The sequence below is a fragment of the Argiope bruennichi genome, chromosome 11 (genome assembly GCF_947563725.1).
Source record: "Argiope bruennichi chromosome 11, qqArgBrue1.1, whole genome shotgun sequence".
Taxonomy (NCBI): Eukaryota; Metazoa; Arthropoda; class Arachnida; order Araneae; family Araneidae; genus Argiope; species Argiope bruennichi.
Window position 1 is genome coordinate 26368125 of NC_079161.1, and position 23920 is coordinate 26392044.

The 23920-nt window shown below is 28.0% G+C and overlaps 1 protein-coding gene across 1 annotated transcript in view; it reads right to left on the minus strand.

The window, feature by feature from the left end:
* Nucleotides 1–23920, minus strand: part of LOC129957443 (uncharacterized) — a 74216-nt gene that overhangs the window by 40419 nt on the left and 9877 nt on the right. The gene's annotated exons all lie outside the window — the stretch shown is intronic.

Consider the following 23920-nt stretch of genomic DNA (forward strand, 5'->3'; position numbering starts at 1 on the left):
GTGAGATGTGTGAATGCGCCCGCCTGTAAAAGGGGGTTGTGCAAGCGAATGAGTGATGTGTGAGTAGCAAAGTCGTACTCTTGGCCCTAGTTGGCGCTACTAAAAAAACAAGAGACGCTCCCCCCCCCCCATTGCTGTCTTCGTAACAGTGGGCTTGTCCATGTCAAGTACCATAAAAAACAACAGCTCTAAACTTATAGTGAAATCCGGAAAAAATAATAAAGAAGTAAAATTTTAAATTAAGTCTAATTTTTTTATAAATTTTTCCAGAATAAATTATTTACTTATAAGTAAAACAAAACTTTCTCGCTCAATCTTTAATAAATTTGTAAACGCCATATTGTACGCCATAACACTGACGTACAATAGTTAACTTTTGGCGTTAATTTAATATTTTTACTAGATCTATCGTGTCATCTTTGGCGAGTTATTTGGCGATTAATTCCTGGCATGTAGCTTATAGTATCTGAAAATCGAAATTTGTTCTAGACATGTTTTCCTCAACCGACTGAAACAAAGATTTGACCCAAAACTACATTTGTAGTCAAAAAATCCCATACCAAAATTGATATATTTAAGTCATTGCATTTTTGAATTATCGCGTTTACATGTTTCTGAAGATACAGACCGAGAGACAGTCAATTTGTAATTGGCTTTGGCTCTCAAAATTTGACAGGCGTCTACGCTATAGATGTTAAATCTGTGGATCAAATTTTATCAATCCAACTTTCTTCGTTTTGTAATTATAATGCTGAATTATATACGAACAACCGGACAGACGGATTTCATCTGAACTGATTTTACTCACAACCGTATACCAAATTACATGCTTAGTTTAAAATGTTTATAAGTTACTTTTGTCACAGACAGAGAGGCGGTCATTTTCCAAAAATGTGGTTTTCGAACTCAGAGAGATCTAAAACGTAGAGATTCGTTAACATCCCCTGTTCAAATTTTTTTTTTTGACGATTGCTACACTTTTTCCGCATTTAAGAAAGTAAAAAAAAAAAAAAAATGTTGGAATGTGAAACTAAATTCTCCAGATTATGGAAAGCGGACCCACATAATGACCACTACTTGGGCGACAAAATATCAAAATCCATATTTGCGTATTAAAAATAATGTATAATCTTAGTAAACTTCAACTAGCCATTGAAATTTCCTATAGGCATAATTCCAATTTAATATTTTTTTGAATTTTGTTTTAAAAATATGTTGTACCAGTTGTCGTAGATAGGGGAATATATTGCCCTTGAATTTTGATATTTTTCTATATTCACATGCAAATAAGCACATTGGTATTACTGGATCTCATCAGTTCCAAGAATAATATGGTTTGAACAAAAAAGAACACAGCATGTAAAATTTCGCATCACATGAAAGGTAAACTCCTCGCAGGCAAAAAGATAAGGAATACAATGGATTAAGTAGAAATGTATGAACGAAATACCGAAGTGTTCCCACTCAAGGGTTTGGAACTTTTTCAAGTAGCATCGTTTGTCAGAGAATTACGGACTTAATCGGGATAAATTCGGGGGTATGGACATGAATAACAACAGAAGGGAACAAAATGTCTGTAGTCGAGAACAAACGATTTTTGCGAACAATGGCGGAGAAAGGGTCCTAATTACCCTAATCTATAGTCCCGTTCCGCTCGGACGAGCAACACTGATAAAGCACGCGAACATTTCAAGTTCATTGTTTTGCGCGTTATTTTTAAACCTGGCGCGAGGGAACTGTGTTCCATAAATAACAGTCACCGGAAGTTTCAACCACTTGTCGGATTTGTAGTGATCAAATGTTAATGCAGAAAGGATTGTGATTCTTCAATTACTCCGATGATACGATTCTTATTTGGAGAGATCCTGTAAGAATTTTAAAGGGCTTTTGAAACATAATACTTTCCCATATGCGAGAAAAGATTCTAATGTTCTTTCTCGAAGATTTTCATGTGCAAAGCGAATACAATTCCTCTCTGCAGACAAGAAGGAAATGTTCTTAGCTAGACTTAATTGTATACTAATACTCGTTCATAGGCACGCTTTTACGTTGGAAATATCAATAAGTAAGGCACATTATTTTGAACAAAATGATAAGAAATGTAGATGATAAAATGATATGAAGATAAAAGTATTCTCAATTTATTAATTTTCGATATAACTGTATTCATGTTAAGACATTTATCCCAGAACTGAATCAGGGTCGCGGTGGCCTGGTGGTAAGACTCGACTTCGGAACCGGAGAGCTTCAGGCTCGAGACTCGATCCCACCGAAGAACCGTCGAGTAAGCTGGTCTGGTGCACATTAAATCCGTCCGGGCCAAACGTCTTCCAGCTGGTGTAGTGTGGAGAGGCGGGTGCCAGCACAGTTGTCGTCCTGATCATCTGACCGCGGTTCAAAATGACGAATTCCGTCCCAAAATAACTATAGTGTTGCTTTAAAACAGGGCGTTAATATAACTAGACTAAACTAAACCAAACCGAACCCAGAGCTGAATCAGTTTCAAAATCCTGTCCAAAACTCTTTTAGCATCAAAATTGGCAAATATATTCAAGGCTAATTTATTGAAGTAGGGGACTACATAGAAAAATCGATTTCTTTTTTAGAAATCATAATTTTTTATTTAATATTTTAATACTTGAACAAGTTTTATTATAAACCGTTAAAATTTTTTTCTAAGTCTATTTTTTGAAATACTATAAATATTTTACTTTTGCATTTACAACGTCTTGATGCTATTTTACATATTTAGATACTATTTTCTCAAAAGTGCTACAAATTTTCAATATGTTCTGCAGTTCCTTAAATGCAGAATAAGTAATCTATTCATTTAGAAATATTTTATAGTAGTTTTAGTGCTTCAAAATGGGAAGAAAATCTCGTGTTATTTGACAGTCAAACATCACTATTTAAAAAAATGGATAGAAATACAGCTCAGTTTTTAATTCAAGAATTAGATAATATATTTCTTAAGCTATCTGTAACATTTTAAGCAAATCATTCAATAAATCTCTAAATAAAAGCAAAAATCTAGAAGTTTTTTGCTTTATACTTTTTTTACCCCCCAAAAACTGCTCTTTTCCCCAATTTTTTTTTTTAAATTGCCACTTAATTGGTATATTTTGGTTTTATAGATATTTTTTCAATCTTTTTATGCAACTATTTCCGAACATTTTTCAAAAACTTTAACATATAAGTTTCATGCCTTAACTTATACTACGGTTCATGCTTTTGACTAACTAGTGGACGAACCTTCAATTGTGCATTTCAGAGACAGTATATACATCGCAATAAGCATATACACAACATTTCAAAAAGTGGTCAAATAATGCATAAATTAAAGTGTTCGTCTGAACATAATTTGTTTCAGACTGAACATTTTTGATATCTATATAAGGTTGCATTCTGCTAACAATATTTCTATACATATGCGGTTGCATTACTATAACATACAAAACGGATAATCAGAATTTAAAAATATTTCTTGCTGCTAAAATAGGTCATCTTTCAAGAAAGCGAAATAATATCATGAACATAATTATGAGCAAATAATTTTATTTTCTTGTTTAAATTGCACTATTTCTCTGAGATTCCTTAAATATTTCATTTCTCAAGGTTCTCCTTTTTATTTTGAACCGAAGTTGCGACTACCTGAGTGAACAGTAGTAGCACGTGAGCAGTAAATTTGTTAATAAAGAAGTCATGATGTTTAAATGATTTTCTACTAGACAAATATTTTCTTATAATAGTTATTCTTGTATTGAATGAATTTGTAATTCTAAAAAAAAGTCTTCTAAATGTTTAACAAATTCCTTTATATTTATTGCTTTAAAAGTAAAGTTTTAGTAACTAACACTTTATATAAAAATTTAATTTGATAAAACTTTTTATTATAAATTTCCACAGAATTTAAAGTTTATTTATACAATAGCTGACATTATTTAATAAAACTTTGTAACTTTAATTATGTATAGATTCAATAATTAAGGAAATAAAAATTTATTCCCTTTTTTAGGAATATTCTGTATATTTTTGTTAATTTTTAACAAATTCCTTTATATTTATTGCTTTAAAAGTAAAGTTTTAGTAACTAACACTTTATATAAAAATTTAATTTGATAAAACTTTTTATTATAAATTTCCACAGAATTTAAAGTTTATTTATACAATAGCTGACATTATTTAATAAAACTTTGTAACTTTAATTATGTATAGATTCAATAATTAAGGAAATAAAAATTTATTCCCTTTTTTAGGAATATTCTGTATATTTTTGTTAATTTTTAACAAATTCCTTTATATTTATTGCTTTAAAAGTAAAGTTTTAGTAACTAACACTTTATATAAAAATTTAATTTGATAAAACTTTTTATTATAAATTTCCACAGAATTTAAAGTTTATTTATACAATAGCTGACATTATTTAATAAAACTTTGTAACTTTAATTATGTATAGATTCAATAATTAAGGAAATAAAAATTTATTCCCTTTTTTAGGAATATTCTGTATATTTTTGTTAATTTTTAACAAATTCCTTTATATTTATTGCTTTAAAAGTAAAGTTTTAGTAACTAACACTTTATATAAAAATTTAATTTGATAAAACTTTTTATTATAAATTTCCACAGAATTTAAAGTTTATTTATACAATAGCTGACATTATTTAATAAAACTTTGTAACTTTAATTATGTATAGATTCAATAATTAAGGAAATAAAAATTTATTCCATTTTTTAGGAATATTCTGTATATTTTTGTTAATTTTTAACAAATTCCTTTATATTTATTGCTTTAAAAGTAAAGTTTTAGTAACTAACACTTTATATAAAAATTTAATTTGATAAAACTTTTTATTATAAATTTCCACAGAATTTAAAGTTTATTTATACAATAGCTGACATTATTTAATAAAACTTTGTAACTTTAATTATGTATAGATTCAATAATTAAGGAAATAAAAATTTATTCCATTTTTTAGGAATATTCTGTATATTTTTGTTAATTTTTAACAAATTCCTTTATATTTATTGCTTTAAAAGTAAAGTTTTAGTAACTAACACTTTATATAAAAATTTAATTTGATAAAACTTTTTATTATAAATTTCCACAGAATTTAAAGTTTATTTATACAATAGCTGACATTATTTAATAAAACTTTGTAACTTTAATTATGTATAGATTCAATAATTAAGGAAATAAAAATTTATTCCCTTTTTTAGGAATATTCTGTATATTTTTGTTAGGTTGTAAAATTGCACTCTTATTTATTAAAGGAACTATTCTTAATGATATCAAAAATTTCAATTAGGCATAAATATTATTTCCTTATGTATAACTAGAATTATTTCCCTATTTATTAAAATATTATTATTACTTTATTTATTAAAATTATGTAGTACTCATTCATAAATTAAAAAACTCATAATTAATAATAATCAAAATTTGAAAAATTATTGAAGAAAAGAAGTTTCTAAATTTCATGATTATGATCAGTAAATTAATAAATGAATAAATTCAGTCAAACTATAAACTATGAACAGTTATATCTAAAATAATTTTTTGCAATAAAATTATCGTTTGCATTTTTTACTTCAAATCTTTCACAAATGGGCTAAGCGCTTTCTAGAAAGGAAAGACAAAGAAGCAGATTAAATAAAATTGCATCAAAAATAATTTATTTAAAAAAAATATCGTTTACTGATTTGAATTATCCGAAATAATACAATTCTCTTCTGTATACGAAAAGGAAGAACTTGCAACAGAAAGAACACAATAATTTATTAAATGTCTTTTGTTAGTTCAACGACTGATTTTTTCTTCTTTAATTTAGAAATATCACGAAATGTCATCATAAAGATGCCAGAACCTGCGAATTAACTCGAATTTAATGTTTCCCACGTCGCAAGCCTAAGAGCACTTTAATATCTATCATTTAACCAAAAAATAACGTGTTTTCTACCTGAGTGCTAAATTCGTTCAGACATACAAAATTGTCTCTTAAAAGAGTTCTAAAATTTGAAAGGAAAAAAAGTGATTAAATATCAATTTTAAGAACAATTTTGCCAATTCTTTTCCTTTTCTATTCGAATTCAGAATTGTTTGATCATTATGTGCAAGAAAAGGAAATCACTCAATCGAAAAGAAAATAATGTTCCATCAGAAACATATCACGAATAGTGACATTTGGGAGTTGAAGGAACAAATAAATTTTATTTTATTTTATTTTATTATCTTATTTCCTGGCATATGCTTCGAATTTATGTTTAAGAAAAAGAAAAAGTGTATATGTTCATGTGAATTTTACATCTCATACCATTTGCGTTTGTTTACCTGGAGAATTCTTCTGCTAACTGCTTTGTATACAGTCAGTAGTTACCTAACTGAAAAATATTGTTTGGTATCAATAAATGTTTTTTAAAAAATATATTGAAAAATTATCTAGAAAAATTACCATCTGCAATTGTTATAAATTACAATATTTTCTGGTTTCGACAACGTAAACTGTAATCTAAGACAAAATTATTTATTACCTATTAATATAAAAAAAATCTGTTTAATGAAACCCGTTAAAATTATTCTTCGAAAAGTTTAAGTTTAAAAAAACAATTGCAATTGTAACGCATAAAATTGTGTCTGAAAAGATAAATTCCGCACGAATTTCCATTTTCTTAAATTTTTTTACAAGATACAGTAACAATGAATGTGTAAGCAAATAGAATAATTAAAAATGCCTATATTTTATTTGGAAGTGAATGGAAACGCTGAGTATAACAAACGTATATAAATATCTTGTTGCACATGATAAGCGTTCAAAGCGCAGACATATAAACTAATCATAACGAATAAAAAATTATCATCAATAATTTTTTTAATATGAATAAGAACATAAATTTTAAAAAAAAGCTTTATAAATATTTATGCGTACATGCACATGAGACAAATATGATGCAAAAATTTCAAAAACTCGATAAAATAGACAGCTAGGACTTCAACATATAATTACACTTCATGCACAATATCATCAATACAAAAGATCTTTTCAAAATTTCAATTAGATTTTTAACTAAAAACAAAATAAAATTAGCCTATTGTTCCCCCTCAATAAATTTGGAGCATATCATTGCACTTATTTTTCACCACTTTAAAATTTAAAAGAATTAGCTTTTTAGTGATACCTATTTCATTGTTGCATCAATTTTCTTCAATTTTAATAAAACTTTGAAAATTAGTTTCAAATACTGTTTTATAACTATTGTTTTCAATTTCTTGTATACAAAATATATGAAGAGAAAATATTGTGATAGTCAAATTAAAATTAGTTCCTACATAGATTTAAAATCTATTTTCTCCAATTCATTACAAAGTAGCGGTACTAATGCGAAATGAGAATTTATTTGATGATTAACGTATACCTAATTTTTAAAAGGATTAATATAATATATTGTCTTCGAGAATATATCGGAGCAAATTTTTGTCCTCTAGCACATCAGATATTATAAAAATGGATTTCAAAATTCCGTTTTTAAAACATAAAGCATATAAAGTTGAAAAAAATGTTTAAATTTGTTTATTTTAATAATGCTTAAATGTTAATTCAATAATGCTTAAAATGACGAAATGAAACAAAGTCTAGTTGTTGAATTTTTTTAACCTTACATTATTTAAATTAAATATAGTTTTAATGTGTTTTATGTGCTTTTTAAATGATTTAATTGATAACAAATATTTCATTGATGATAATTATTTAAATACACTATTGACCTCATTTTTAATAATTCTTTTTAATTCGCAGACTTGTTTAAAAGATCATATCATTAGACAAATAAAAATGGAAATGAAAAATATAGAATGGTTTGTTTTTAAAAGAAGAATTATTAATTTAAAATGAATTTCTTTTTGTAAACATTATTTGCTTTGAAATTCTCGCCTGCGTTTATTATAAAATGTATATTTTAAATAATTGTAAAACATATATATTTTTTTTTAATTTTGAATAGAATACAAAATCGTCTGTCGTTTTTATATTATTATTACTTATGTGAAGTGAGTAATTCCAGAGATTCTACAATACACAAGCAAGCACTGAATATTATATAAGCCGTAATCTTTTTTTGAGGAAAAACAACTAGCCTTTGTGATTTATATGCTTATTTTGAGAGAACCGTAATCGGCATAGCTTCCAGGCTCTGCTGAATCCATATCCAATTTAGACTTCAAAATCAGCTTGCTTCGTTGGGAGAATTATAAAACTTAATTTAACTCTTCTAAAAACGAACATCAATTCTTCAAAAATAAAAAACCGTTTTCACGCGGATTACACACGGGAATCATGCGGTTTTTTTAAAAAAAGGATTAGTTTATTTTTATTTTCTCTATAATCTGTGACAAAGAATCAGGAAGAGAATAGTTGTTTGAGGTTTGATAGAGCGAATAACTGAGGCATATCAGTTGAGGACAAAAAAAAAAAAAAAAAAGAATATCTTGCCTTAACGTGGACCACTTATGTATAGGATCGTTAGAATCAAACCATATCTGTATCAAATAAACATGACCTTAAGAGTTCCGGTAATCTGAATACTCCTTAACCGACAATTCAACTAATCCTAACTGGAATTCGAAAATTATACAGCAAAAGCCATTTAATAAAGGGAGCAGAAAAAAATGTACAACCAAACAAGGTTAACGATTTTTTTTCTCTTACATATCTGTAATACTATTACAAATTTAACGGCATATTACCAGATGCAAGCATGGTATTGTTTATAGGATTAGATCGATTTTGATGGGTTACTGTAACAAAACTTATTGCTCGTTGCCATAAGTAAATATTGAAGATATATATTCTTGGAAAAATCTGCTTTTACCATCCTTATTTCTAATCGAAGAATTTTAATATTTTAATTTATACTAATAATATATTGAATATATAAAACTAGTTTAATGCACTGAATATAAAACATTTACTCCGTTTTTTAAGTTTAAGTGTAATTCAAACAAAGTAAAATATAATACTCAATTAAAGTTTTAATTTTTGAAACTGTGCATTCCATAACCTAATATGTGTTGTATGTTAGTTCGATTATTTTATACCCAAAATAATAATAATGTATTAAAAATAAAACTTTAAATGTATTATCTAAACTTTAAAATTATCTTTTTAAGATTCCTGTCGTTGGAATTGCACCTTCCAAAAAAATTTTAAATAATTTTGAGAGAAATTGCTCGAATAGAATTGGAATTATTAACTATAGAATTGGATTTAAGAAATTACATAGTGATTTTCTGAATAGAAAGGGAATTAGACAATTTTGTTTTAGATGGTTATTTGTTGTCGTCCTTTGACTCAAGTTCTATTTTTTATTATCTTTTTGAGTAATATAATTATACAGCATAGTATCACATTCTTATAAATTTGGAAATAAGATTAATAATAAAAATTTTCTTTAAAAAAAAACATTTTTTTTTATATTTTTCACTAAATGTATAAAAATTACCTTTATTAATTTTCATTTAAAATAATTTGATTTAAATTAATGGTTTTGATAGAAGAATCTGTTCCTTTTACTTCACATGCAATAAATTTCAACTAAAGAAATAATACGGCAACAAAATGGATTAGAATAAATTTAACGATTTAACAAAATGACTTAGAATTACTTTGAAAAATATTTTGGAATTATTAAATCGCAACTATTAAGATGGAAGAAAAGAATGATTATTTTAGAAATGATACCTTGATTATTTCGTTTACGGCAAAAGAAAGAAGCAATGGCAATTACAGTCATAAACTATGTTATAATTTCTTTTATCTTCAGATGCAAATAATGATTATAGTCATCATATTTCTTTTTATGTAAACACGTTTACATACAGTAAGTAGTTAAAAAATAATCGCCAAATAAATTGCATAACAGAGTAGAGTAATGAATGATGGATTCATACTCCACTCTGCAATAAACTGCAATAAACTTCGCAATTTGAACTGCGAACAAATTACATCAAAATCTCGACTGTGCATTTTTTTGTTCAGATAATAAAAATGAACGGGAGTGTTTTCCTCAAAACCTTCTTTTATACTCTCTAATAAGCTTCAGGTGTCGTCCTCGTCATCTGACTGCGGTTCAAAATGACGAGGTCCGTTCCAAAATAGCTCTAGTGTTGCTTTAAACGGGACGTTAATATAACTAAACTAAACTAAACAAACTCTAATAAGCTTGTCATCCCAGAGAACGCCTTGCATGGCAATGACGTTCAACAGTTAAGAAATGTTTTTTGGTGTGAATTTAACATTTTTATTGAATCGGTAGTGTCATCTTGGCGAGTTTTTTGGCGATTATTCCCTGGCATGCGGTAAATTGTCTCCGAAAATCGAATTTGTGCTTTAGACATGTATTTCTCAACCAATTGAAATAAAATTTTGTCACAAAATTACACTTGCAGCCACAAAATAACATACCAAATTTCATATATTTAAATCATTGCCTTTTTGAGTTTCCGAAAGTACAGACGATCAACACTTTGCTGGATATAGCTTTAAATTTGGAAAGTGTCTAGACTATAGATGTTAATTCTGTGTATCGAGTTTAATCTATTCAGCTCGCTTCATTTTCCAGTTATAGTGTTAAATTATATTCAAACAGCAGGACAGACAGACTCTCTCTGATCAAATTTTACTCAAAATTTGATAGCAGTCTATAAATTTTGTGTAAGGACCAAATACCAAATTTCAACCGTCTAACTGAAATCGTTTTTGAGCTGTCTTTGTCACAGAACAACAGATAGACAGATATATAATCCAAAAATGTGTTTTTCGAACTCAGGATGATCTAAAATGTGCAAATTCGACAAAATCTCGAGTTCGATTTTTTTTTTTTTTTTTTTTTTTTTGACGATTACTATAATTTCTATATACTACTAGCCGCCTTTGGCGACCAGCCGGTTCGCCAATCTTAATGTTCGTTAAAATTTTAATAATTAAATATTTTATGCAATTCCTACTTTAATAGCAAAATATTTTAAAACTTCAAATTTTGATAGTCATATTATTCACTCATAATATTATAAAGGCCGTCAGTCATAACGTAATATGTATCTCTCTAATTTTCTGTTAATTCCCGTAGAATTTATACTATAAATTAAATTAAAATGGAAAGGATTAATATGCAATTAATATAATAATATTTTTTACTGAAACAAAGTATTTTTTTGTAATATGATTACTGAAAAAAGTCACTGAGCGTTTAAACTTTATGGGCACTAAAGAATATCTTTCCTAATTTATGTAATATTTCAAGAATTTGTCAACAAAATATTATCAGATTCATCATGACCAGAACGATTAATTAACAATGTTTCATTTTAAATGCATCAAACACTAAGAAAATAAAACGAATCGTTTAAAATAATCGGTTGAAAACAGGTTAAAAAAAACTACTTAAAAAACGATGTACTTAAAACTATAAGCGTATACAAAAAATATATTACTAACATAAATACAATTTAATTACAAAAACATGCAACTAACCTAAAAATAATTTAAATCATCCGTTGATAATGGTTGTCATGTCAACAATCAGAACACAATGCGCATGCGTGAATTTTCAACCCCAGTTACGGTATCGCAAATGCGTGAGTTTTTCTACGCCAGTTGGGGTAACGCTATGCAGATTAGAAATTTTAATTCCTTTATTCTGTTTTATTTTAATTCAAAAGTACTTCAGAATGAATCTGAAAGATCGATTCATTAACAATGTTTAATTTTAAATGCATCAAACATTAAGAAAATAAACAGAATCGTTTCAAATAATCAGCCGAAAAATCTTAAGCCTAGCCTCATGACTGTTGGGGAAAAAAACTGAAGCCGTACTCATTTGGCGGTGGGGAAAATGAAAAGATTTTTTTTGGCGGGAAAGTTAGTTTTTAATTAATAATTAAAATTCTAATTAAAAACTCAAAAAAAGGGCTATCCTACCTTTTAAGTTAGATCAAACTGCACACGGTGTGCAAATTTGATTAAAATCGGTTAAGTAGTTTAGGAGTCCATCGCGGACAAACAACGTGACACGTAATTTATATATATTAAGACGTATACGAGAAAATAATCAACAGAAGAATCAAAGCTATTTTCAAGATTTGATATAGCCATTCATTCCCATCCAATGGTGGCAACATGCAAGAAATGAATATACTAAAGTAAAATACGAAAAGATTGCCAGAAGCAACAGGGAACTCGCCAAGTGAATGGATGATGCGGAAATATATATAACTGAATGGTTTCTGGAAAGAGATTTTAAAAGCTTTATAAATATTTTTATGTTTGTCTTAGTAGATTTCAATTTCCGGAATATTTAAGTAATTTCATAATCTTTTTATATAAAAAAAACGTACATTATGGGTTGTAGGATGTTCAAAAACTGAATTTATTTCAAAACAGGTGAATGAAATGCGCATTATTATTATTAAGTATGAAGATTGGAAATTTAAGAATGGCAACCGAGTAGTCACTGACGATACAAGATTGATACTATATTGAAACGTTTCAGTTCTTTGATATAATAATCAGTAATTCAGGGCAATTTTTCCCCCTATGATTTGAAAGTCATAGAATGACTTAGGCATTATCAGTTCTGTTGATGGTTCGGATGAAGCGGTCTGTCCTTTTAAGAACTTCTGCGAATGTTCGGGTGCAAATGCCACAAAATAGTTATTTCTGTTTGGAGATCAAACCATAATCACGAAGGATTGAATATAGATAGAACAACTTTCAGCTTAAAAGAAAGAGAAAAAGTAGTTACCAATTGTAATAGGAAGTTCCAACTGTATTTTATACTTATTTTTAATTAATAGCATGGCTATAAATTATTGGAAATCACAAGTGTTTTATAGTTATTTTTAAATAACCAATGTTGAATAAAATTTTACAAAAATATTATGTATTGAAAAATACGAAACATTTTATCACTTTTTTAATATTCGAATTATATTCATTTCTCCTACTTAGCCAAAAATTGCACTGATTATCATTTTTGAACTTCTTCATAAGAATGAAATATGAAGATACAAAAACTGATCATTTTCTTAAATTGAGATAATATCTAGCACAATATCAACAATAGCGAAATAGAAAAACGGACCAAAAATTTACTTCTCCAGTCCAACCATTAATCATATTTCAGCAATTTTTATTTTATATGATAGCTCATAATACTAAGATATATAATTAATGATCATCTATACGCAGCAGGACCCATTTTTGGGAAAACATCTACAAAGCATTATTTTACTGCGAATGGGGTAAAAAATGGGGTAAAAAACCGAAGACAATCATTCAACCCCAATCATTGAATCGATTTCGCCAATTTCTATTTAATTTGAAGCTCCTGGCGCTTAGATGGAGATCATCGATGATCTCCTATTCCTGTCCACTTTCCAGTTTCGTGAAATGTAAAATAAAACTATCAAACAGTCCTTCATCAACCCCAACTTAATCGATTTCGTCAACTTTAGTCATCTAATAATTTTGACATTTTATTTGTGTAGCTAACAAATTAAAATCAACCTAAATTTATTGTACAAGAAAAATTTTAAAAATTTCCTTTCATTTTATATCATAAGATGTAATTCATCCATGTTGGTAGATATTACTTAATGAATGTTATTAATATAATAAGAGAATAGCTAGTCGTCTAAGGCGACTGATAATATTAAAATAAATAATGGACTTGCTATTTTATAATTAATTTTGAGAATTCCTTCGAATATATTAAATAATAATTTTGCCACGATAATTAATGTAAAGTGCCACGAATGGTACATAAAAGTTTCAGACGCTTTATCTTCCATTATTAATACTTTTAGAGATTTCTCTCTGGATGTTTAAGGGCTTACCATCACATTAAAAACTTCCAAAAATTTTCAGAACAAATTTGGTGAAAATTGATTAAAAAATTGTTTAAAAAAACAATGCAAAGAAAAAATCCAATTTTGGTGTTTTGAGGAAATTCAGGAAGCCTAGAAAAGTTTTTTTTGTTAATTATGCGAAGATGACGGCCATTTTGAAAATTTATTTGATTATATTACATCAAAATTATTATTTTATTACCCAAAATTAACGTAATATGCATATTAAAGGTTGCAAAAATGCAAAAATTTGAGAAATTCTGTTCTGGATGTTAAAAAGTTGAACATTAAACTGGAAGTTTCCAGAAAGTAATATTCAGAAAATATCAAGAAAATCTAATTTTGGTATTTCGAGAACTCTAGGAAAACCCTTTCCCATCATGCCTCTGGCACTTACCCCTACCAACAGAAAAATTCTGCTGGTTTCAAAAGTGCGGAAAGCAGGCCCGCGGGCGATCGCGACCCGAGGTGCTATTTCGAAAGGAAATTAATTCCTGTAATGTTCAATCACTGGCCAGCGAAGGGAGTGAGCACGTCATTTCTTTCCGCACGACAGCGCACGTCATTGACCTTCGACGAATCTTCTGATTTTAAAATTCAAAGCAAACGATTTTTCAGAGGATCTCTACTTGAGCAAGTGAAAATACACTTGCTCAAGGAATTTGGAAATATATAAATTAAAATACATAAAAAAAAATAATGATTCAAAAACTGTTTTTAGCGATTAATTTGGCGAGATTTTAATTATGGGTTTCTTGAACTTTTTTATTATAATTTTTTTTTTTCTATCTTGTATATAAAGTAAACAATAAGGAAATAAAGTAATTGTCAAAAAAATCGACCATGAATTTTATTTATTTATATTTATATTTTTTATTTTTATTTTTATTTATTGATATTTTAATTAATTGATTTATTTATTTATATTTCAATTAATTAATTAACCTTTTAAAGGGCCCTTTTTTTCTAGTCATATTATGTTAAAATATTTTTAGGCGTGAAATTAGAATAAGAAAAGGGATTCATTTAGCTTATTAGATAAATTTAATTTGATTCATTCATTCATTTGGTTCATTAATAATTAAGTAACATATCAAGACACATCATTTTGTCTGAGATAAAGAACTGAAGCATCTAAGATTCTGACTTACTAAAAAAAATTGTCAGAACTTATGCCAACCTACATATAAAGATTGATCATATAAAGATTGAGAAATTTGGTGGGAAGCATACTTTCCACGGCCTTAGAAAGGGTTAATTAATTAATTTATAATTTTTATATAAAAGTTTCAATCAAACTAGTTAATGGGGGGACTGTCTATTGGTATGTATATTAGTATACATGTTAACGAAACAAATCAGACTACAGAAACTGACGAAATTAATATAATGATTGATGTTGACGGATTCTGCGTAACAACCCCATCCCCCAGAAAATAGAACAAAAAAAAAAATGTTTTTGAGATTTCTCTGAAAAATAAGGGAAGGAGCAACGACCATAGATGGCATATCTGGAGTTCATGGATTTTTATATAAAATGAAAACTCGTGAAGTCGGAATAGTTACTGTGGTCGAGGTATTTCTGGTTCTTTATTTTTGCTTATTATTTTAAATTTATTGTTTTTTTAATGAAATTTAAAAAAATTTTCTTTCTAGAGATATTCATTGTGACTTAATTTTTCTTATTAGTTTCTGTTATTTAATCTTCAATATATTTCAAAATTTATTGTTTTAATTAATATAGATTCTTATGATTACCTTTTCTTGAAACTTTAATAAGGAAAACATCGAAAAAAACTTAAAAATATCAGCTCGGTAAAAAAAAAGAAAAAAAACCAATTAAGTAATTAATTGATAATTTTGAAAATATTAAAATACTATATTATAAAATAAACTAAATTTCTAGAGCACGAGAAAATGAGTGCGAAATCTATCATAAAATTTGGTGTTTACATACATAAAGTAACGGAAGTTATTAATAAGAGTTGAAATAAATCACTCAAAACAAATTTTCGAGGTGAGATCAAAGAAAATAGATGCAAAAAAAATGCTTTTTATTTTCTAATGTATAACAAGTAATATATAAAAAAAAAAATTTAAGTGAATTCCTACTTAGGTCAACAATTTTTTTTAATTATTATTTTACTTACTTTTTATTAAATAATTACAAAATTGGTGACAAACTTGGCGACCATTTGGCGACATGGTGACGGATTTGGCGACTTTGGCGACCCAATAGAAATGACTGGACAAATTTAATTGATTAATTAATATTTGAAAAATAAAAACTGTATTAACATCAAGTGTTATCCACTACAAGTTTTAAAAAATGTATTTGAACTTGAGTGGATGAATAAAAAGTATTTTATTAACGATTGAAAATTTGAACAAGATATATGCAGAGAGAGAGTGTGTGAGCTAATAGTAGGAATTGAAAAATGAATCTTTGTTCGTATTTTATGCACTGTCGTACCGTTCATCCGATTGCGATAAAACTTTGTCAACTTATTGTTTGCACTTGTGCGTTAGTTATAGCATAGTGCGATTACTGTATCTAAATAAAAAAAATGGAATAAACATTATTTATATTTTTCTTTTATATATAATTCAATTGCAATGAATGTATTCATTGTCGACAAGAGAATAAATATTCTTTCTATCACTATTATTAAACAAAATAGCTATTTCAAATTTCAAACGATTTTACCAAAATTATTTCTTATGCGGCTGCAACGCGCCGGGTATCAGCTAGTTTTCTTTAATTATTCATTCAACAAGGAATTAGCAATATAACACTGCATTTCCGCTGTCTTCGAAATAGACTAAAATTGGACAGTCTATTTGCCTAATTTCACGATGTAAATGCTTTCTTTCGACATTCACGTATTACGGAATGTTGCCAATGACAATTTTCTTTATTTCATTCTTCAACAGCTTTCTTCATAGGATGTTGCCATCCTTTAAAACATAAATCCTCTAAGTCAGAGGTTTCCAATCTGTGTTGTATATAGTATATAATTGTAGAAATGCTAATGCGGTGTTTGTAAATGGCGGGAAACTTGAAATATGAGGAATTAAAATCTCAAATAAAATAAAAAACAATTTAGTAACGCATTTAAGTGTAAAGTTATGGTTTAGAGAGTATTTATATCAGCACAGTGGTGAAGATAAATAAATTTTAAATCCATTCGAATTTATTTTTTTTCAAGTAGCCAAAAAATATTATGTGTTTTTTAAAAAAGGAAAATTAGTTCAGTTTTCATTTTATTTTTTTAAACAATCTGATAAAAAAATTGAATGTGATTAGAGTTCTAGGTGACAGTGAAAAGAGAGTGCAAAATATTTGGTCATTAAAAGGAGAAAATATGTAATATTTTTCATAATAAAAAAAAACTGTTGAAAAAGAATTCTCAATTTATATTCCATATTAAAAATGAATATGGCGGCAAATCTTCAAGCGTGAGATTATAGCTACCTCTATTTACATTTAATTTAAATAAACTCAGTTCCTTAAATAAATAAATCTAAGAATTACATTGAAATTGTCTTCCAGCTGAACACCTGGTCATGGCAATTAATTAATAATTAATTTTCATTATAACTTAGAGCGAAATTATTTCAACACTGTTTTCACTTGTTTTGGCATTGAAGTAACGTTATTATAAAAATGAAATAATAAGTCAAATCAGTAATAAAGAAAGATTAATCAAAGAAAAAAAAACTTTTCCACTTTTAAGCCGAAGTATCATTATCAACTCTATCTCTACTAATAATAAAGGTGAATGGCCATGTGTGCATTGCCGCTGTATAGGCCAGTTACCAAATTTGATTTAAACTTACCATATTTAGCACAAGACGTATTTGGAAGGCGAGAATGTGCACCTCGGAGCGATGTTTTCGTAATTTTTATTAAAATTTTAATTAATTAAAAATTAAGTGCGAATATGGCGTTTTTCCATAACACATAAATAATTTTTATATCATTTTAAATCTAAAAGATTATCCTTTTATTTATACTAATTTAAACTATTAATTATCTATACTGAATTTTCGGTGAATTTTTTAAAATATCTTTTTGCCTAATTTAATACAAAAATCTACACCGTTGCACTAAAATTCAAATCGTTCATTGTTTCATCAAATATTTAATCGCCTGATTTTATACCATTTTAGAAAGCGAAGGAAGAAAATTCTGATTAATGTCTGTATGGTTTACGTAATGAATTAGGAATTGAAGTTACAATACCGCGAAGATAACAAGATAGATGAACCGAACAATGACACTTTTAAGCTCTATGATGTCATGAGATATGACTGTATTTGCATGACTCGTTTACAATGAACAGAAAACTATATAGTCATTCAAGTAATACGACTTGAATTTCTACCACAATTTAACGCTCAAAAAACTTTTGTTAAGGACTCATGAATATTAAACTATACACAAAAAATTTAATTGAAAGTAAACATAACCAATTCCAACGAACCAGGTGGTCGCCAAAGGCGTCTAGTTTTTTATTTAAGTATTTTTGTGCTGAAAGATTGTTTGGGGAATATTACAGTAAATGATATTCAAAAAGAAGGAAGGAACTTTCTCATATTCTTGGCAAACATACCATCGTCTTTTCTGTTTTTTTTTAATAGTTTATATACTTAGAATGTACCGAGAAGAGTAGTGAAGGCGGTACCAAAACCTCGAAAGTCATTGCTAAGTCCGCAAGTAGGAATATTTCATTCCCAATCCCACATACGTCAAGACAATAATAAAGAAATTCTTACATTAATTTTGGTCGCCTTAGTTTCGATATCATATTTTTTATTTTTTTTTATTTTCAACCAAAATTTAGCATACATCTACTGTTTTGGTTAGAAGGCCATATACCAAATTTCATTCATTTAAATTGTTATATTTTTTGGTTATCTCGGTCATATATACATGCATATACAGACCGAACCATTTGACGGATTTAGTCAACAATTTGATACAGATTTACAATTCTGATACAAAAAAAAAAAAAAAAAAAAAACTGTGTATCAGATTTTATTTATCAAGTCCTCATATTTTTTTATCTGTTGTTTTTACAAGCAGTACGTGAAAATACGATCATTATTTAGTCTAATTTCGTCCAAATTTTGAGAGAAAAACAAAAATTTGGTGTTTAGTCCTCATATCAAGTTTCATTCTTCTAATTGAATGAAGAAGTTGAATGAAATACTTTTACCGCATTGCCAACATCTTTGGCGAGTTATTTGGCGATTAATCTCCGGCATGCCATTCATAGTATCCGAAAATCGAATTCGTGTTTTAGGCACGTTTTTTCCAACCGACTGAAATAAAACTTTGACACAAAACTGCACTTGTAGTCACAAAATCCCATACCAAATTTAATATATTTAAATCATTGTTTTTCAATTATCGCATTTACATGTTTTTGAAAGAGCAGAGAGTCATCCCAAAGTTCGATTTGGCTCAAAATGCGCCATATGTCTGCAATATTGATTTTAAATCTTTGTACCAAATTTTATCTGTCTAGTCTCTTTTAGTAATTATCTACAGTTTAAATGTTAGATTTCTGTACCAAATTTTATTCATCTATCTTATCTTAGTAATTTCCCTCCCCCCGGGGGGCACCTCGAAATGAGGATGAGATGCTTCCGGCATGGTGGTTGGATCTCGCCACCCTGGAGGATACACTAATAGGTAGAGGATCTAACTCCTCCCATCGATGATGGGACGTACTTCCTTCGGGGAGGGTTGTACCGTGGCCGGTGACGACCCTTAGGACTCAACCACAGTTCCCGCTAATGTTGCTGTTGCGGCGGTCCGTTCATTCAGTTTTTATGGTTTAAATCCGTGTGCCTTCGTGGCGGGTAGGAGAGTTGGATGGCTGACTTATCTTACTAACTTATATTCGAACAGAAGAACAGACGAATTTCCTCTGTACTTTTATTGTACTTAGATTTTACTCAAAATTTGATAGAAATTAGCAAATTTGATGTAAAAACCGTATACAAAATTTCATCTATCTAGCTCAAAGAATTTTTTTAGTTATCTTTGGCTCATAAAAAGACGGATAGACATTTACCAAAAATGTGTTTTTCGAATTCAGGGTAGTCTACAACGTGGAAATTCGTCAAAATCTCGAGTTCGAATTTTTTGCCTATTACAATACTTCTTCTATACTACATATACGAGAAAATAAAAAGACGAATCATGGAATACAGGAGAAAAATTTTTGAGAACCACTGCTGTAAATCATAAATGTCCAATCACTGCATGCAGGTCTTTTCATCCCATCTCGCCAAGTATATATCATTTCTAAATGCAAGAATTGCACAAAAGAAAAATGCTTTTGTAAAACATACCCAATGAATTCTGAAATGCAAAAAGCTTTGATGTGTGACTATCAACATCATTGATCGGGAACTGATTAGTATATTGTATACAGAGAATTATTATTAGTTAAATTGTGCGTAAACGAGATATAATCTTACGAAATGAGTAAAAAAACCGGATCCGCAAAATCACGGTTAAGCAGTCACCGGGTTAAACTGATGGGTATCATAGCTTAAATAACAATGAATAAATAAATAAATAAGAATGCGTACATTATTCAAAAAAAGAGTCTTAGTAACTTTTCTTAAGAAGTTTCAGAGGTCTTAAACTTCAAATTTTTTATTTATTTATTTAATTTTATTTATTTATTTATTTTTGAAAAAAAAAACATATGTTAGAGTCCCATCTTTTCTGAATATTTTGGTATGAAAATTTTAGTTATACTATTATAACTTCCAGAGTTATCGAAAAAACAAAACTAAAACAACACCTACTGAATGTAAACAAAAACTTCCTCTACCAGAATATCAAAAGACATATAACCGCAGCATTCTTTGGTGCACATAAAGACAAGAAACTTAAAATATGAAAAGGAAAGGAACAGTTTAAGCTAATTAAAGGCAGTGTCTATATTTCAGAAATTTTTAAATTTGCATTACTTTATTCAAATTTCTTTTTATTATTTTTTGCTTTAACGTCATTTTTTTCTCAAAAAAAATGACAGTACGCAGAATTTCTCGAAAACTACATAATCTTTAATCCAATATTTCACATACTTGCTCAAAATAAGCTCTTTTAAGATTTTTACATCTATTTTTAGACAAAAAATTTTACAGAAAAATCTTTAAGTAAATTTTTATTAGATTTTTTTTCTTAAAATTTCAATTTTTTTTAATAATTGTATTTTAAAAAAATATTTCTTTACAAAAAGTTTTATAAAAAGTATGTATAACTTCAAGACTGAACATTTTTCTGCAAGTTGATATTAATTTCATAAATGTTGACCAATTTTTAAATTTAGAATCCTGCGCGCAGTAAAATACTGGTTTTTAAGATTTTTTTTAAAAAAAATTCCAATTTATATTTCTTTATTACTTTTCCGGGTTTTTTTTTTCTTGGAAATTATATCAAAACACGAGAAATAATGTAATTGCATATGCATATTCTATGGCTAAAATTTCAATTTTATTATGGTTCATTTATAAATTAATTGGATTGGAAAAAGAATAGGTTTTTTATTTTTTATTTTACATGTAAATATTGAGAGTCCTCAGACCCCTTATCTTCTGAAACAAAGTTATTCGCGGTCAAAATACAAATTCATCACCAATCAATTTAATAACTCTTCACATCTTTTAAGAATGAGAATTTAAATATTATAGAAATATACAGTGAAAAAGCTTCGACAACCAAAGTATCCTAGTATTACTCATTCGAGAGGGCTAAACAAAAATTGAAAATTTCACTTTAACTTTCAAATTTTTTTTAAATAAATGCTCTTCAATTACATATGTTTTAATTTTTTTATTATTATTTGTATATTTACACAACATATTGTACTAGTAACCTTTGGCGACCAGCTTGTTCGTGGGAGATAGTGATTTTCCTGGTTATTACAGTATCAATATGGAATACATTTATTTAAAAATACATCGGATTATTTGAAATGGCAGAAAAATATGAATTGGATGAAATCTATTTCAAATTACTGTACGTGCAATTTAAAGGTATATATAAAATGAAATAAAAGCCAAAGAATTAATGCTCCAAATCAATGATTTTTTTTTATTTTAATTTTTTGCATTGACAAAAGCAATGTTAAAATTAAATTAAAGGCAAAAGCAATTAGAAAGAAAAGCAAATTTCTACAAACATTTAGAAGTACTATTACTAATGTTAAACGACAGTAAATCTTTTAAAAATTTATTTAAATTAGAAAAGAAATTATATTTAAATAAAACTGGCATAGTTAAGAAGGATTTTTTTAAATAATTTTAGTTAGCTTTAAAAGAATCATTGATATGAGATAGTATATTCGGGAAATACAGTAAAAAATACCAAAATACTTGATATTTTTATACGAGATAGTACTTTGATTAATTTGCATTATTTTTTTTTGGGGGGGGGGGGATTATGCTATTCGTTTATTGCGTGGTGGTTTGGTGGTAAGTTCTCGACTTCGGAACCGGAGGATATCCAGTTCTAAGTCCAATTCCACCGAAGAACCGTCCTGTAAGTGGGTATGGTGCACGTTAAATCCGTCGGGACCAAATGTCCTCCCGTATCAAATTAGTCCTAGTGTTGCTTCAAAACGGGACGTTAAGATAGCTAAACTATTTATTTATTCAGCCTCTTAACTTTGAAAAACTGACAGAGATCTTTTTGTCTTAAAGAGTATTTGTATTAAACGGCAGTCACTCCGTCTGGAATTAATATCTTTATACAGGATGTCAGATGTTATCGTGGTCTAATAGTTAATTTCTAAAACCATTAAAAATGTCGTTCTAACTCCCAATTCTATATTCACAAGAACGTGTTTGAATATTCTAGGAAGAAAAGTTACTTATCATCGGTAGTAATAATTCAGCAGTAGGCAAACTGAGGAGAATGCACTACTGTGTGTTCACCAGGAGAACACTTCCCGCCAAATGTCTACTTTCTCCTTTACTTCTGATACATTTGACTCGGTTTCATCTGGAGCTTCCACTTTATATTTGTTAAAATAACTACAAGAATGAATTTTCTGTAGCGTCTCCCTCAGAATTTTATCTGAATAATTGTATTAAAGAAAATTTGCCTTTATAAAATTATGCACAATGAAATTAATAAATAAACTATTACATTGAGCACTTGAATATTTAAATATCAATTTTTAACCCTATTTAATTAAATGACGCTTGTTATTTAAAAAATGTATTGTTGCTTTGATTCAACAGGTGTGTATCAAATTAGAATATCTGCAATTCAGCTCATTTGAACCAATACTTAAAAAAATAATAACCCAATGTGAAAGTAAAATAAGAACTTTAGCTCTATATCATAAAAAAATCATCTTTTAATTCCACAAGATAAATCTATACAATAATTTGTTCCAATTTTTTAAATACTTTGAACTAAGCATTTAAAATATTATGCTAATACCATAAATGCAGTTTTTTTTTAAATCATTAAAAAAAAACTGGCCTTATCACAACTTATTCTTCATTTGGAAGTACTCTATAATTCAGCATGATTATTTTGAACCTGAATATTAATTACAATTAAATTTAAATCCGAGAAATAACATTTTCTGTTCGTTTGTATAATATGCACGAGTTGTACATTTTTACTTTCTCTTATATGTTAGTAGAAAAAGTATAGTAATCGTCAAAAAATTCAAACTCGAGATTTTGACGGATCTCCACGATTCAGACCTCCCTGCGGTCGAAAAAACATTTTTGGAAAATGTCCGTCTGTCTGTAATAGATAAAAATAGCTAAAAAACGCTTTGATCTAACCAGATGAAATTTGGTACAGTACACTCCCGATTATCCGCGGAATTGGGTGGCGCGGCCGCCGCGGATAACAAAAATCGCGGATAATCCGAAAAAAGCTAAAAACGAGTATTGCAAAACAGAAAACAGTCATTCCAACTTTGAAAAATCGTTTTATGTGCAATAAAACGTAAAATAAACAGCAGGAAA